General features: G+C 34.7%; 1 long non-coding RNA gene across 1 annotated transcript; it reads left to right on the forward strand.

Annotated features, from left to right (window-relative positions):
• Positions 1–6,771: 6,771 nt before the first annotated feature.
• On the forward strand, positions 6,772–8,248 carry LOC140634798 (uncharacterized). The gene is made up of 2 exons (XR_012032180.1): positions 6,772–7,027; positions 7,902–8,248. It is a non-coding gene; the product is annotated as an uncharacterized lncRNA (long non-coding RNA).
• The last annotated feature ends 6,670 nt before the right edge of the window (positions 8,249–14,918 follow it).

The raw sequence follows: 14,918 nt of genomic DNA on the forward strand, positions 1-14,918 counted from the left end.
TAATTCAATGGGTACTTTTCAGCGATTTCTTCCTGACTTCCCCCTAACACCGGATGCTGTCTCAATATTTCCCTTCCCTTGGCTTTTCGGACTTCACTTCCTGCCAGTCTTTTTTCCACCTCCCTGTCATCTCTCCTTAGATACCTTGCTCCCTCTTATCTCCTTCCATCTCTTAAATATTGGTGATCCCTGGGGTCCTTTTCATGTGCTTTCTTTCTCATATTACATTTTATTTAACTGTCACCAATGCCAAAGGGTCCCAAATCCCTATTTCAAGCCAGAATTACATTCTGAGCTCCAGAGATACCCATTCGATTGCCTACTGGCCATCTCCCATTTACAAGTACTATAGTTTCCTAAACATGCAAAAACAAAAAAAATGAGCTTATCATCTTTTCTTAAAAAAAAAAAATGTGTTCTTCATCCTCATCTCAACAAATGGTACTACCCATCCACCCTGTCCCTCAGTCCATTACCCACTTATGTTCTCTATTTTCAAATTATCAATAAATTAATTACTATATTAATTTCTAAATGAAAATAACTTATTGTTCAACTACATTGTGAAAATTATATCTAAAGTGCTTTTGTGTTATAGTTTTATCTGCCTTGTGACAAGTCAATGCCATACAAATGTCTTAGAGAATTTAAAAGAATAGAGACTCTAAGGAAAGATGGTACTTCAAATTAATGCTATAGAAATTATGCCTCCAAAATGTTTTAAGTAGCTAGAAAAGTCTATACTAGTGAATATTTGAAACACTTTCCTTTGTCATTTATCTATTCTATTGTATCAATTAAGCAAAGGCTTTTTTTTTTTTTTTTTTTTTTAGCAAAGGCATTTTGAGTTAGATCCAGTCCCTGTTAGGCCCAGTCTTTGTTCAAACTATTAGGCTTTTCTGAATTAGTATTAAGTAAATAAGTTCCAAAATGATGTGTAACTGGGTGCATGCACATATAAAAGGGGCAGAAGAGTCCAAACTTCACCTCCTATTCCTGTTTCTGAGTCTGTTCCACAGATGGCCTTTGCCATGTCACCTTGAAATTTCCTCTGACATTAAGAAGGAAGTTTGCCCTGCTCTGTGGCTTATAATCATATCACTTACACTTGTGTATGCTTTATAGGTAATTGATTTCATTTTGGTCATAAAAACAAATCCTTGGAGTATGATCAGCTTGTTTTAGATGTAGAAACTGGACAGAGTCAGGGGAATCTGCTGAAGGTAATGACAGCAGGAAAATTAAAGCAAACATTAGGACCCCGTGCCCAGCACATCTTTCAAAAGAATGCCCAGCATCCTGGGAGGATGAATGAGATGCTGGTGTACTTATAAGTTTGATATTATCAGGAGAAATGAAGGAATTGATCTATCAATATACACATTGTACATGTTACCAACTAAAGATACTAAGGACATTCCAATCAAAGATCAAATCTATCTACCTGGAAAACATTTCCACATCTTTTCACTTTTTAAAACCTGTTCTTTCTCTAGTGTGTCTCTCTCTAGTCTAGTATCCTGAGCATTCTTTGGCCTCTTCTAACAGTGGAAGAAAACTCAGAAATGTATTGATTGTTATGGTTCTCACTGAATTCTCATACATGTTGACCATCTCAACAGTTGATCTCAAGACTTGACAGGAGAAATACAACATACTGAAAAGTTCTCAGTTTTGTAAAAGATGAAATGAGATAAGATCAGGACCAAGAAAGAAGTCCTTGAAAAGACCTTTTATCTCTAACAGTTTCAGGGATAAGCTCTCATAGAAGTGGGTTTCCTTCCCTTCGGGACCCCATCAACTTTGTAGTTATGCCTTTATTAGTGTGACTATCTCATTAACATCTGTCTCCACATCAGACTGAAAGCCTCAGGAAAACAGGTGGAGTGAGTGTTTTTGCTTGCCCTTGTACCCTAAGCACTTAATAGTCTTGGTGTTCAGTAAATATTTGTAGGACACTTCTGGGGACACGGGACAAATAATTCCTGTGTGTATGACATTTCTACAGGGAAAGAGAGAGACCATGAAAACTATAGAGATAAAGCACTAAGAGTGGGAGTCCTTAGACATCTGAAGAGCTTCAAAATACCACCAAGCCAAGGATTTTCTCTAATAACAGCTGTTTTGCTTTCATGAATAAACTGAATTATACAAGTAGCCCAGATCCCCAGTGTGGAGATCAATAGGAAGATCATTACTTCAGACATGGCTGCAATATAAGGCATTAGGCCAAGTGAAGAAAAAGGGTCAGAGGCTTCAGTTAATATCCTCTATGGCAAGGATCACTGATGGGAATGGCTGGTATCCGCCATCGATGGTGACAGTGTCCTAAGTCTCATATTTTATCTCTCAGCCCAGGAGCTAAGAGTACAGCTCACTAGTGCCTCTGTATTTGGCCATGGGCTACTGATTCCCCATCTGTCTTCAGATAGGGAAGAGAGAGTCAATTTAACGTTTTTAACATAAATACTTACTGGTTAATTAATGAAAATCAAGATATAGAAACATAGAATCAAGATTAAATGTGTAAATTCTTAATTTTTGCTTTATGTAGCACTTGGTAAAATACTGGGTGGGTTGCCTGGATATTGGCTTCTTTCACACTGAAAAGGAAGCACCACCTGCTGGCCCTTTGGCAGGTCCCTTCCTTCTTTTTCAGAAATCTCCATGTTTGGACAAGAACTATGATCTTAAGTAAGTCAAGTAAAAAAAAAAAAAAAAAGCCACAAACAACAACAACAACAACAACAACAAAAACAGATTGCTACCTGACACAATAGTGTGTCTAGATGAAAAAAGAAATAATTTCGGGTTAATAAATATATATTTGCATTTCAGATGCTTAGTTGCAAACACAATCCTCTCCTCCTGCAATTTACCCTCTGTGAAAATTACTGCACAATCTCTAACAAAATAAGTTTTATTTTATTGAAATAAGGGTGGCTTGTGTGTCAAAACTGGTAGGTTTATCGGCTTTCAACTAAACTTCTACTTAAGCATCATTTTTTTGAAAGAATAAGTATGACCCCAGAATATTTTCTGAAAGCATGTATACAATCAAATATATATCTCCTACCTATAGAGCTAGGAGAAATTCTACTTGCTAATGAGATCAAAGAGGGGGAGAAGTATGAGGGAGTATAGTAATGTGTTGTGGATAATTACTATAAATTCCCCCATACATGAACCACCAATCTCAGAAACTAGAATACACTTAAATATTATTACAAAACCATATTGGAGATATATTTGATATTTCAGGATGAACTTTGGATTTCATAATGTGCCTACTCATAATTATAAGGAAGTTCTATAAAAAGTAGACCATATCTGATTTATTTTTTATTATCCTGGAGCTAAATATACTGTCTTCTAATTAAGTATGTTAAATAAACAAATAAATGATGTTGCCACAACTGAGAAGTGTCAGAATATGGAATTTTATTTAATAGATGCTTAGGTTAAAAAAAAATTGGTGCTTAGGTGGTATACTAATGTAATATTAAGAGGAAGATAAAATAACATTTTATTTATGCATGTATACCACATATATGTTTTAAAGATTTTAATATAGGTTCATTCAATCAATTCTCAAAATAACCATATATTGTACAAAGGGTTACTAACTCTCTTTGCCAGAAAAGGGTATAGAAGACACTTAACTATTTTTATGAGACTACCAAAACAAAGAAGGAAATTATGAGAAAAGAATATTATTAACAAATGTCCCACATGAACACAAACACAAAATGCTTTTAAAATATTTACAATAGGGATCCCTGGGTGGCGCAGCGGTTTGGCGCCTGCCTTTGGCCCAGGGCGCGATCCTGGAGACCCGGGATCAGGTCCCACATCGGGCTCCCGGTGCGTGGAGCCTGCTTCTCCCTCTGCCTGTGTCTCTGCCTCTCTCTCTCTCTCTGTGTGACTATCATAAATAAATAAAAAAAAAATTTAAAAAAAAAAATAAATAAATAAAATAAAATATTTACAATATAGGGGCACCTGGGTGGCTTAGTGGCTGAGCATCTGCCTGCAGCTCAGGTCGTGATCTCAGGGTCCTGGGATTGACTCCCGCATCCCCCATGGGAAGTCTGCTTCTCCCTCTGCCTATGTCTCTGCCTCTCTATCTGTGTCTCTCATGAATAAATAAATAAAGTCTTAAAAAAAATAAGATTAAATTAATAAAATAAAATATTTGCAATATATAAAAAGCAAAATATATTCCAGGAATACTAGTTTGCTTTCACTTTCAAAAATCAGTAAATATAGGGGCATCTGGTGGCACAGTCAGGGAGGCCTCTGACTCTTGGTTTCTGCTCAGGTCCTGAGCTCAGGGTGGTGAGATCAAGTTCTGTGTTGGGCTCTGCAATCAGCGGGGAGTCTGCCTAAGACTCTCTTTTCCTCTTCCTCTGCCCCTTCCCCCGCCACTTCTCTCTCTCTGTGTCTCTCTTTCTCTTTGTCTCTCAAATAAACAAATAAATAAATCTTTAAGAAGTATCAATCAACATAATTTAGCACATTGACCAATGAAAGAGAAGGATTGTGTCATAGTAGATTCAGAAAAAGCATTTGAAAAAATTCAATACTCCTTCCTAAAAAAATAAAGAACGTCAGCAAATTATTACTAGAATTTCTTCAATATGAACAATGACATGTATAAAATGTTACAGCTAATATCATACCTAATGGTGACCATTTACCAACTAAGATCAAAAAACAACACCAGAATATTCACTCTCACCATTTCTATTTAAAATTGTTCTGATTGGTTTAGCCAGAATAATAATCCAGGAAGAATAAATAGAAAGTATAAAACTTTAAAAAGAAGGAATAAAACTCTCTTCATTCACAAACAGCATGGTTATACACACAGAAAAATCCAAAGAAATCTACAAAACAACTATTCCACAACTAATAACTGAATTAGCAAGGCCTCAGGAAATAGAGTCAACATACAAAACAATAATATTTCTATATAACAGTAATGAACAAATGGAAAAATTACATTTAAAAAATAATACTCTTTATAATAACATCAAAAAAACAAAAAATATGGATAAATTTTGCAAAAGATATCTAAAGTCTCTGCCCTAAAAATTACAAAACACGGCTAAGAAAAATTAAGAGAGATCTCCAATAAAGCTATGACAGCTGAGACAGCATGATATTGGTATGAGGAGGTAGAAATTGACAATAAGACAGAAGAGAGGGTTGAGAAAAAAAGACACACTTTTATAATCAAACTATTTTCAAGTAAACATCAGAGCAAATCAATGTGGAAAGAAAAGACATTTTTCAGTAATACTCCTGGAACAAGTGAATACCTTATAAAAAAAATTTAACTTTGGTTCCTACCTCATAGACCTAAATATAAAAGTGAACACTATAAAGCTTCCAGAAGAAAATAAAAAGAATACTTTCAAAAACTTGAGGTACATGAAGATTTCTCACCCAGGATGCAGAAAGTATAAAAGAAAAAATTAAAGATTTCTTCTCACTAAAAATGACATTAATAGGGGTGCCTGGGTGGCACAGTTAATTGAGCATCTGACTCTTGGTTTTGGCTCAGCTCATGATCTCAGAGTTGTGAGATCCAGCACCATGTCAGGCTTTGTTCAAAGTGCAGGGTCTACTTGAGACTCTCTCTCCCTCTTCCTCTACCCCACCCCACTGCACCTGCTTGCTCTCTCTCTCTCTCTCTCTCTCTCTGTAAAATAAAGAAACTTTAAAAATGACATTGATAGACTATGCAAACCACAGATGGGAGAAAATATTCACAAAGTGTCTATCAGGCAAAGGACCCATATCCAGAATATATAAAGAATTCTTTCAACTCAATAATAAAACGACAGACCAGCTAAAGATGGGCAAATGATTTGAACAGATACTTCACAAAAGATCTACGAATGTCCAAGAAGCACATGAAATGATGCTTAACATAGTGAATTATTAGGAAAACCCACAAACCTGCAATGAGATACTACTATAATGACAAAAAAATAAAAAGAAGTGAACAAGATGAGAAACAACCAGAACTCTCAGACATTACTAATGAGCATATAAAAAGCGACAACATTCTTTTTAAATGGTTGGCAGTTTCTTAATAAACACAACATACCTTCTGACCACCAGTTCTACTCTTTAATATTTACTCAAGAGAAAACAAAACATGCCTCTACACAAAGACATGTACATGAACATTCATAGTGACTCTATTTATAATAGTCTCAAACAGAAAACATTTCAAATGTCTAAAAAGAGGAAAAGAAGTAAACAAATTGTGATATATGATACAATAGGCAGCAATAAACAGAAATGATACATGCAACAGCATAAATCAATCTCACATGCATTATGCTGAACAAAAGAAGCCAGATCCGTAAGTACATGCCAGGTAATGCCATTGATATGGATTCTGGAACAGACAAAACCAATCTGTGGAGAAAGAAATCAGAATGACGATTGAGGCTGGAGAGAGAAGAGCAGCAGGACTGACTGTAATAGAGCAAGAAGAGAAATACTCTGGATCTTGGTAACAGCATGGGTTATATGAATATGTGCATTTGTTAAAACTCAGAACTAAAACACTTATGAGCGGTGCACCCCACTATATGGAAACTATACTCCAACAAAGTAATTTAAAGTGAAGATGGTTATTAGACAATATTATTTTGATGAAGTGAAAATTAGACGTGAAACAAAGCAATAAAATAGGGCAAATTCATTCCACTCTTCCCCTCTAGGAGTCTAAGCTCCAGGCTGTGGATGAAATGGAAAGCACAAATCTGTTTTCCTTTCCATCTGACTAGAATCACAGCATGCTTCTCATTTTAAAGATACATATTTTCCAAGCAACATGCTCCTGATGTCAATAGTTAACCCCCCCTCCCATTTGGCCCATAAACCAAACCTATCCTCATCATCCAAAACCTGCAGAAGATATGGGGATCACTTCCAACATTAGCTGTGTTAGTAGAACTATGTATTTCTGTCTCCAGCAGGATGCCTTCCAGGGAGACTGTCAAGGGTAAGTCTGAATATATATGATTTTTACTTTACATGCTGACTTTAGAACTTAATTAGGGTAAGCTCTGATTTTGCAGTAATTGTTCCTATGTAAGTTGATAAGTAATATATGCTAGATCCAAATGAATAACTGAATTCCTATCAGATGATTCTTGCTGCTCTGGTTATAATTAATTGTACTTGAAGTGCATTAAAATTCTCCTTAATCCTTTTTCTTCCCTCCCCCTACCAAAAATCATGAACTATTTATAAAACTTTCAGAGTCTCTTCATTTGGTTTTACTTATCTGAACTCATAAGCCATGCATGGTAAATTTCAGACCTATAATTTGTGGTTTCCTGCTTCCAAGATTACTCCAGAGCAGTTCTCCTGTGACTGTTTTGCTAGTTAAATATTTACACATATTCACGGGGTACACAGGCAGTTCATATTTGACATGATTTAACAGCATCTACATCTGTTTCTCATTATAATATGACTGGAAAATGTGCCTACTAAACATTTTTTAATATAGTTGTCCAAACCATTGTTTCAACTCTCATCTTGAGACATTTCTATGTAAAGAAAACAAGTTAAGATGGCCCCTCTCGGGCCCTGTTTCCTTCTCAATTTCCCTTCCTCTGGCTTTGGATCCTCTCTTGCTAGCAATCATTATTTTCCAAGTGTAACCAAAATATGGGTAATGTCTTATTTTTATCAGTGTGTTAAAGACACAAAATCAATGGGGATGTGAAGGGAAAATAATCTATGTAAATAAAAAAGCCAACCAAATGTAAAAACTGGCTTTGGGTTTGGTACTCCAAGGTGAGCAAGACTGCATTTGAATAAAGTCCCTGCAGATATAAAAATGCTTCAAAGCTGTTTCATGTTCCCAGTGCACAACTTCAAGCATGGTCCTTCCAAATAGAAGACAAAATGAAGAAGAAGAAGAAGGAGAAGCAAAAGGAGGAGGAGGAGGAGGAGAAAAAGGAGAGGAAGAAAATGAAGGAAAGGAAGAAGCAGCAAAGAAAGTTTTTGACTTTCAAGAGATAATAACTTCTAAGTCCCCCAAATTTTAAATCACAACACAAACATCTGTTCTAACTCTTCCCCTGTCTGTTTAACAAAGTGAATCAAATTTTAAATTCATATATTTTCCCAAAAAATATAAAGCATAGTTAAATTAGGAGAGTATTCTCCTCAGAACAGTAATTTAGAATAAATTGATATTGTATGAATTTCATTCTGTTGTTTTGGGTTTCAATCCACAAGCCTGTTTTCTCATTTCTAGTCATATATTGTTACCTGAAGCAATCACAAGGTACCATGAAAACAAAACGAAAACTCCTGGGTGAATTATAAATCCTAGAAGCCAATCATAGTTCATATGTATCAAAGAAGCTAAAATCAAAGGGATTAGGGATGATTATTTTCAACCATTTTGAGACTCATTTTTCCAATTTGTGTCTAACTCAAGACCTTCATTTTTTTTCTTTCTTCTTCCCTGATTATATTTTGGCCCCTTCACAGCTCGTTACACTCTGGAAAGAAAGAGATTGGATAAAATAAAACGAGATGAAACTAAAATGAGTGCAATTGGCCTCAACAGCCCTGAGGAAAAACTTTTAAAAGGCCTAGAAAACTTGGCTCTAATAAAACTTGTGCATCTGAGGATTTAAATAATCTTCAATATTCTTAATTCCTGTCCTTCTGAGACATAGTTTGTAGACATTCTATTTTATGAAATAATATGAAATTTTCTCAAATCCAGCTATCACACTGTATACTCAGAGAAGCACTTCCTAGGATACTATATATTTTCTCAAACAAACAGATATAAAAATAGATATATAGATATGTATGTACATACATACACACGTACACACACATGCATGCACACACATAAGTAAGTGTTAATTTTGGTTTGCTGTTCTGATACTTCAAATACCTATACTGATTTTAGAAGAAAGTAAGTAATCACATTATGTGAATAAACAACTTGCAGATGATACAAACATTTTTTACTTATGAACTATCATTACATAGTAGATAAACATTCCAGGAAAGAGGATAATATGTACATTTAAATTTCTTTCTCAGCTTCTAGACAGGTAAAACATAATGAGTATCCAAAAACCCAAAGAACATTATAAAATCTTCCAGAAGGTAGAGAAGGGAATAGTTCCCAACTCTTTTTATGATGACAGCAGAACCTTGATACCAAAACCTGACATAGATATTATAAGAAAATTGCAGACCAGCATCTTTCATGAACATAGATGTAAAAATTCACAGCAAAATACTGGCAAAATTGAATCCAGCAATATAGAGAAAGGATATTATATCATAACTATGGGGAGTTGATTCCAGATTTAACATTTAAAAATCAATCAATATAAATCATCATGTTAACAGAATAAAGAGAGTAACCCATATGATCATTTAAATAGATGCAGAAAATGTATTTGCCAAAATTCAAAACCCATTTGTGATTAAAAATATGAAAGCATGCAAGTTATAGAAGGGAACTTCATCTCATAAAAGGCCATCTATGAAAAAAAGAAACTTACAGCTAACATCTTATTTATGGTAAAATATTAAGTACTTCCCTATTGTTAAGAACAAAGCAAAAGATGTCCCATCTCACAACTTCTACTTATTCTTGTATGGGCAGTGATAGTGCAATAAAAATAAGAAAAAAAAAGACTTAGAGACTTAGAAAAAGACATAACTGTCTTTTATAGAAAATCTTAAGGAAAATCAGAGGAGTCTGGGTGGCTCACTTGATTAAGCATCCGCCATCAGCTCAGGCCATGATCCCAGGGTCCTGGGATCAAGCCTCTTGTGACCTTCCTGCTCATGGAGAGCCTGCTTCTCCCTCTCCTCCTCATTTGTGCTCTCTCTCTCACTATCTCTCTCTCTCTCTCAAATAAATCAATAAAAACTTAATTAAAAAAAAAAAAGAAGGAAGGAAAGTCTTAAAGAAAATCAAAACCTTGTTTAGAAAATCCTAAGGAATTCATGTAGAAAATCCTAATAAATCTTCTAAAAGAAAATTCTTAGAAGTAATCATTGAATTTAGCATGGTCACAGGATAAAAGATTAATATAAAAAATTCTATTATATTTCTATATAGCAGCAAAAAACTGAGAAATAATATTTTAAAAACAATTCCCTTTACCTTATCATCAAAGAATAAGTAGGGATAATTTTAACCAAAGCATGTAAGATCTCTAAACTGAAAACTACTATGAATTGCTGAGAGAAGATCTAAAGAAAATGTAAATAAATAGAGACATATGATCATGGATAAGAAGACTTAAAATTATTCAGATATCAATTCTCCCTATACTGGCTGGTATGGTCAATTCACTCCCAAAGAGAATCACCAGCAAGCTGTTTCTGTAGAAATTGACAAGCTGATTCTAAAATTTTTGTGGAAATGCAATGGACCTATGATAGCAAAAATAATTTTGAAAAAGAAAAATAAAGGTGGGGGATTCATAGTACTCTCTAATGTCAAAACTTATTATTAAGCTAGAGAATCCAGACAGTGTGGAATTGGTGCAAGAAAAGATAAGTAGATCACTGATATGAAATAGAGAATCCAGAAATAAATTCATACATCAGTGAATTTATTTTCAACAAAGAAACCAAAGTAATTCAAGGGGAAATGAAAGTTTTTTTCTTTTTTTTTTCTTCAAACAGATCTGGAAATTTGGATACTTCTATAGGAAAAAGTAAATATCAACTTTTACTTACTCTAAAAACAAAAATTAACTTAAAATGCCTTTTATATTCAAAGTAAAAGCTATAATAATGTTTCCAAATGAAAACATAGGATAATACCTTCACAATCTCAGGGTAAGCAACGATTTCTTAGATGTGACGCAAATTGCACAAAATATAAAATAATCTAATAGATTAAATGAAATAAAAAAAACATAAGCTATTGCTCATCAAGACTTCTTTTTTTTTTAATATTTTACTTATTTATTCATGAGAGAGGCAAAGACATAGGCAGAGGGAGAAGCAGGCTCCTTGAGGGAAGCCTGATGTGGGACTCAATCCCAGGACCCTGGGATCACACCCTGAGCCAAAGGCAGATGTTCAACCACTGAGCCACCCAGGCATCCCGAGATTTCTTGTTTTTTAAGATTTTATTTACTTACTTGAGAGAGCTCAAGCACAGAGAGAGAGAGAGAAAGCCAGATGCAGGACTCAATCCCAGGACCCTGAAATCATGACCTGAGCCCAAGGCAGACGCTTAACCAACTAAGCCACCCAGGCACCCCTCATCAAGACTTCTTAAGATAAAAAGGCAAGTGATAGGCCAGGAGAAAATATTCATAATGAATATATGTAACTAGAAGACTGTATCCAGAATATATAAAAAATCTAACAAATAGGAAAAAAGATGAACAATCCATTAAAAACAGAAAATAAACTTGAGCAAACCCTTCACAAAAAAAAAAAAAAGATATAGCTAATAAGTATATGAGAATGTGCTCAACATTTCATCAAGGAAACACAAGTTTTGCTTTTAACAGGATAACTTAAATCAAAATAATTGACAACACTGAATATTGAGAGTAAGTAGGACAACGATGACACTCAGTATAACTACCGGATTTTAAGATAGGACAGACACTTTGGAAAATGTTTTCCTATACCTACCCTACCAATTTCACTCCAAGTAATTACTCAAAGAGAAAAAAACTAAATGTCTTCAAAGCTTTTCATAGTAACTTAATTATAATTATAATAACAAAAATTTGGAAAAACTCAACTATTCATCAAAAATAATGGTTGAATACATTATCATATATCCAAACAATGTAATTATATTCAGCAATGAAAAGAATGAACTGCTGACATGCAAAGCAACATGAACCATCTTAGAAACACATAAGAGTACTTACTGTAAAATTCCATCTATACGAAGTTCAAAATAAAAAATAAAATAAAAAAATAAAAGGAAAACTAATCTATAGTGGATAAAAATCAGAATAGTGTAATACATAGTGAGTGGAAATTTACAGAAAGGAGGTTCAGAAAACCTCTGGAATAATGGAAGAGTTCTATTTCTGAGTGTAGTGGTAGTTATATGGGTATACACATTCATGAAATTTAAAATTGTACACTTAATAAAGAAGTGCCCAAAAAATAAAAGGATAGAAACATGTTTTGAGGGCATATTAGCCAATCTGAAAAGCCAATCTACCAAAACCAGAACAATTTAAACAACAAAATAACAAAATAACAAAAATAAGGATTCCTTCATTTATTCATTCAGTAAAGGTATGTTGAACGCTTACTATGTGTCACATGTCAAATGCTTACTATGTGTCAAGCAGTGCTACCGGTAGTAGAGAATCAGTGTGGGTATGGTCTATAACATCTTTAATATCTTCAAGTTTATAATCTAGTGGAAAAAAAACAGATTTTTAAAAACTTAATAATTAAATCATCAAGGGAAGTATTAGAAAGTAATATCAAAGACAAAGGGAGAGAAAAATGTGAAAGTGTCTGGGTGGCTCCTTCAGATTGAGGGAAAACTTCTCTAAGGGGCTGACTTCTGACAAAGATCTAAATGGTTAGAAAGATTTTACCATGTAAAGTCCAAGAGGAAGAGTACTACAGGCAGGAGGAATGGGTAGTGCAAAACCCCTCATAAGTACAAGCATTTCCTGTCAAGATGGAGTAACAGATTCTGGGTTCACCCTCCTTGCTGAAACAACAACAAAAATAGACAAATTATATGAAACAATGGCTCTCATGGCGTTGGAAGTCAGGAATGTAGGACAGTGATCCCCAAGAGATAAGAAACCAACAAGGTAAGTCTCAAGATTACATCAGTTGAATGCATGGAGAAAGCTTTCAGTCCGTAGAGGAAATTGAGAACTCAAAGTTGAGAAAACTCAGAAAGACCTCTTTGCTGGAGACTCCAAAGCAATCAGTTCACAGGGCAGAGGAACAGAAAAAAGACAGCTATATAGAAAAAGGCCTCCAGAGGTTTGCAGAGGATCTCCTTTCAGACTCACGAGGTGTAATGGTTAATAGAGCCAACAAAGGAGATAAAGTAAACTCAGAAAAAATAATCACGAAGAAGACAGAATAAGAGAAAAGGGAAGAAAAAATCAACATGGCAAATAGAAAGCAAATAGCAATATGGTCAGTTTAAAACCAACCATATAAATAATCATGCTTCATGTAAATGCTCTGACACTCCAATAAAAGACATAGATTGTCAAATTCGATACAAAAAAACAATATCCAACTATGTCATATAAGAAATGCATCAAAAATAAGGACACAAATAGGTTAATAGAAAGGATATAAAGAGATAAACCTAAAGTAAATCAAAAGAAAGCCACATTAATATCAGAAAAATATATTTAGGGCAAAGTATAGTAGCTGGGATATAGAACAGCACTTCATAATGACAAAGGGATCAATTCATCAAGAAGATCTAAAAACCCTAGAAGTTTATGCAGCTAATAACAGAGTTTCAAAATACAAGTAGCAAAAACTGATAAAAAAAAAAAACTGCCAGAAAAAAATAGAAAACTCACCATTAGTCAGATTTCAGCTCTTCTTGCTCCTGCCAGCAGTGATACATGTGTTAAAATTGATGAACCTACAGTGACACATCATTATCCAAAGTCCATAGTTTACAGTAAGGTTCATTCTTGCTGTTGTACTTTCTATGGGTTTTGAAAAATCTGTGATGGCATGTATCCACTAGAATAGTAACATAGACTATTTTCATTGCCCTAAAAATCCTCTCCCTACTCCCAACCCATCAACCTCTGATTTTTTACTGTCTCCACAGTTTTACTTTTTCCAGAATGTCATACAGTTGAAATCATACAGTAGTAGCCTTTTCAAATTGGCTTCTTTCATTTAAAAGATTCCTTAAACTTCCTCCATGTTTTTTTTTTTTCATGGCTTAATAGCTCATTTCCATTTAGCATTTTAAATATATTCTAGCCTCTGGATGTGCTACAGTTTGTTTATCCATTCCCCTATTAAGGAAATCTTGGTTGCTTCCCAGTTTTGGCAGCCACATTGCCCAATATCTATAAACATCCGTTGTGCAGGTTTTTGCTGCGACATAAGTTTTCAGCTCCTTCGGGTAAATAAACACAGAGTACAATTGAAAGATAGTATGGTAAGGATAGGTTTTGTTCCATAAGAAATCACCAAACTGTCTTCCAAAATAGCTGTGCTCTTTCAAATCCTCATCAAGGTATGGGCGTTCTTATGGCTCCACTTCCCCACCGTCGTTTGGTGTTGTCAATGTTCTGGATTTGGGCCATTCTAATAGATTGTTTTAATTTTCATTTCGCTAACAAGGTAAGATGTTGAGCATCTTTCATATGCTTATTTGTCTTCTGTATCTTTGGTGAGATGTATGTGCAAATATTTTGCCCATTTTTTAATCATGTTGCTTGTTTTCTTTTTGTTGAGTTTTAAGAATTCCTTGTATATTTTGGATAGCAGTCCTTTTATCAGATACGCCTTTGCAAATATTTTCCCAAATCTGTGGCTTGTCTTCTTATTCTCTGATAATGATTATATTTTAATGCAGCACATTTTATTTTTTTAAGATTTTATTTATTTATTCATAGAGACACACACACAGAGAGAGAGAGAGAGAGGTAGAGACACAGGCAGAGGGAGCAGCAGGCTCCAGGCAGGGAGCCTGACGTGGGACTCGATCCCAGGTCTCCAGGATCACACCCCGGGCTGCAAGCAGTGCTAAACCACTGAGCCACCGGGGCTGCCCATAATGCAGCACATTTTAACACTAGCTGTGCCTTCAGTTCACCAAGTCTAGCTAGGTATATATTGAAAGATAATTAAGATAAAAATAAAAGTAGTGTCAGAAACACAAAGTCACAAAACAT

Source organism: Canis lupus, chromosome 1 (genome assembly GCF_048164855.1).
Source record: "Canis lupus baileyi chromosome 1, mCanLup2.hap1, whole genome shotgun sequence".
In the NCBI taxonomy this organism is placed as follows: Eukaryota; Metazoa; Chordata; class Mammalia; order Carnivora; family Canidae; genus Canis; species Canis lupus.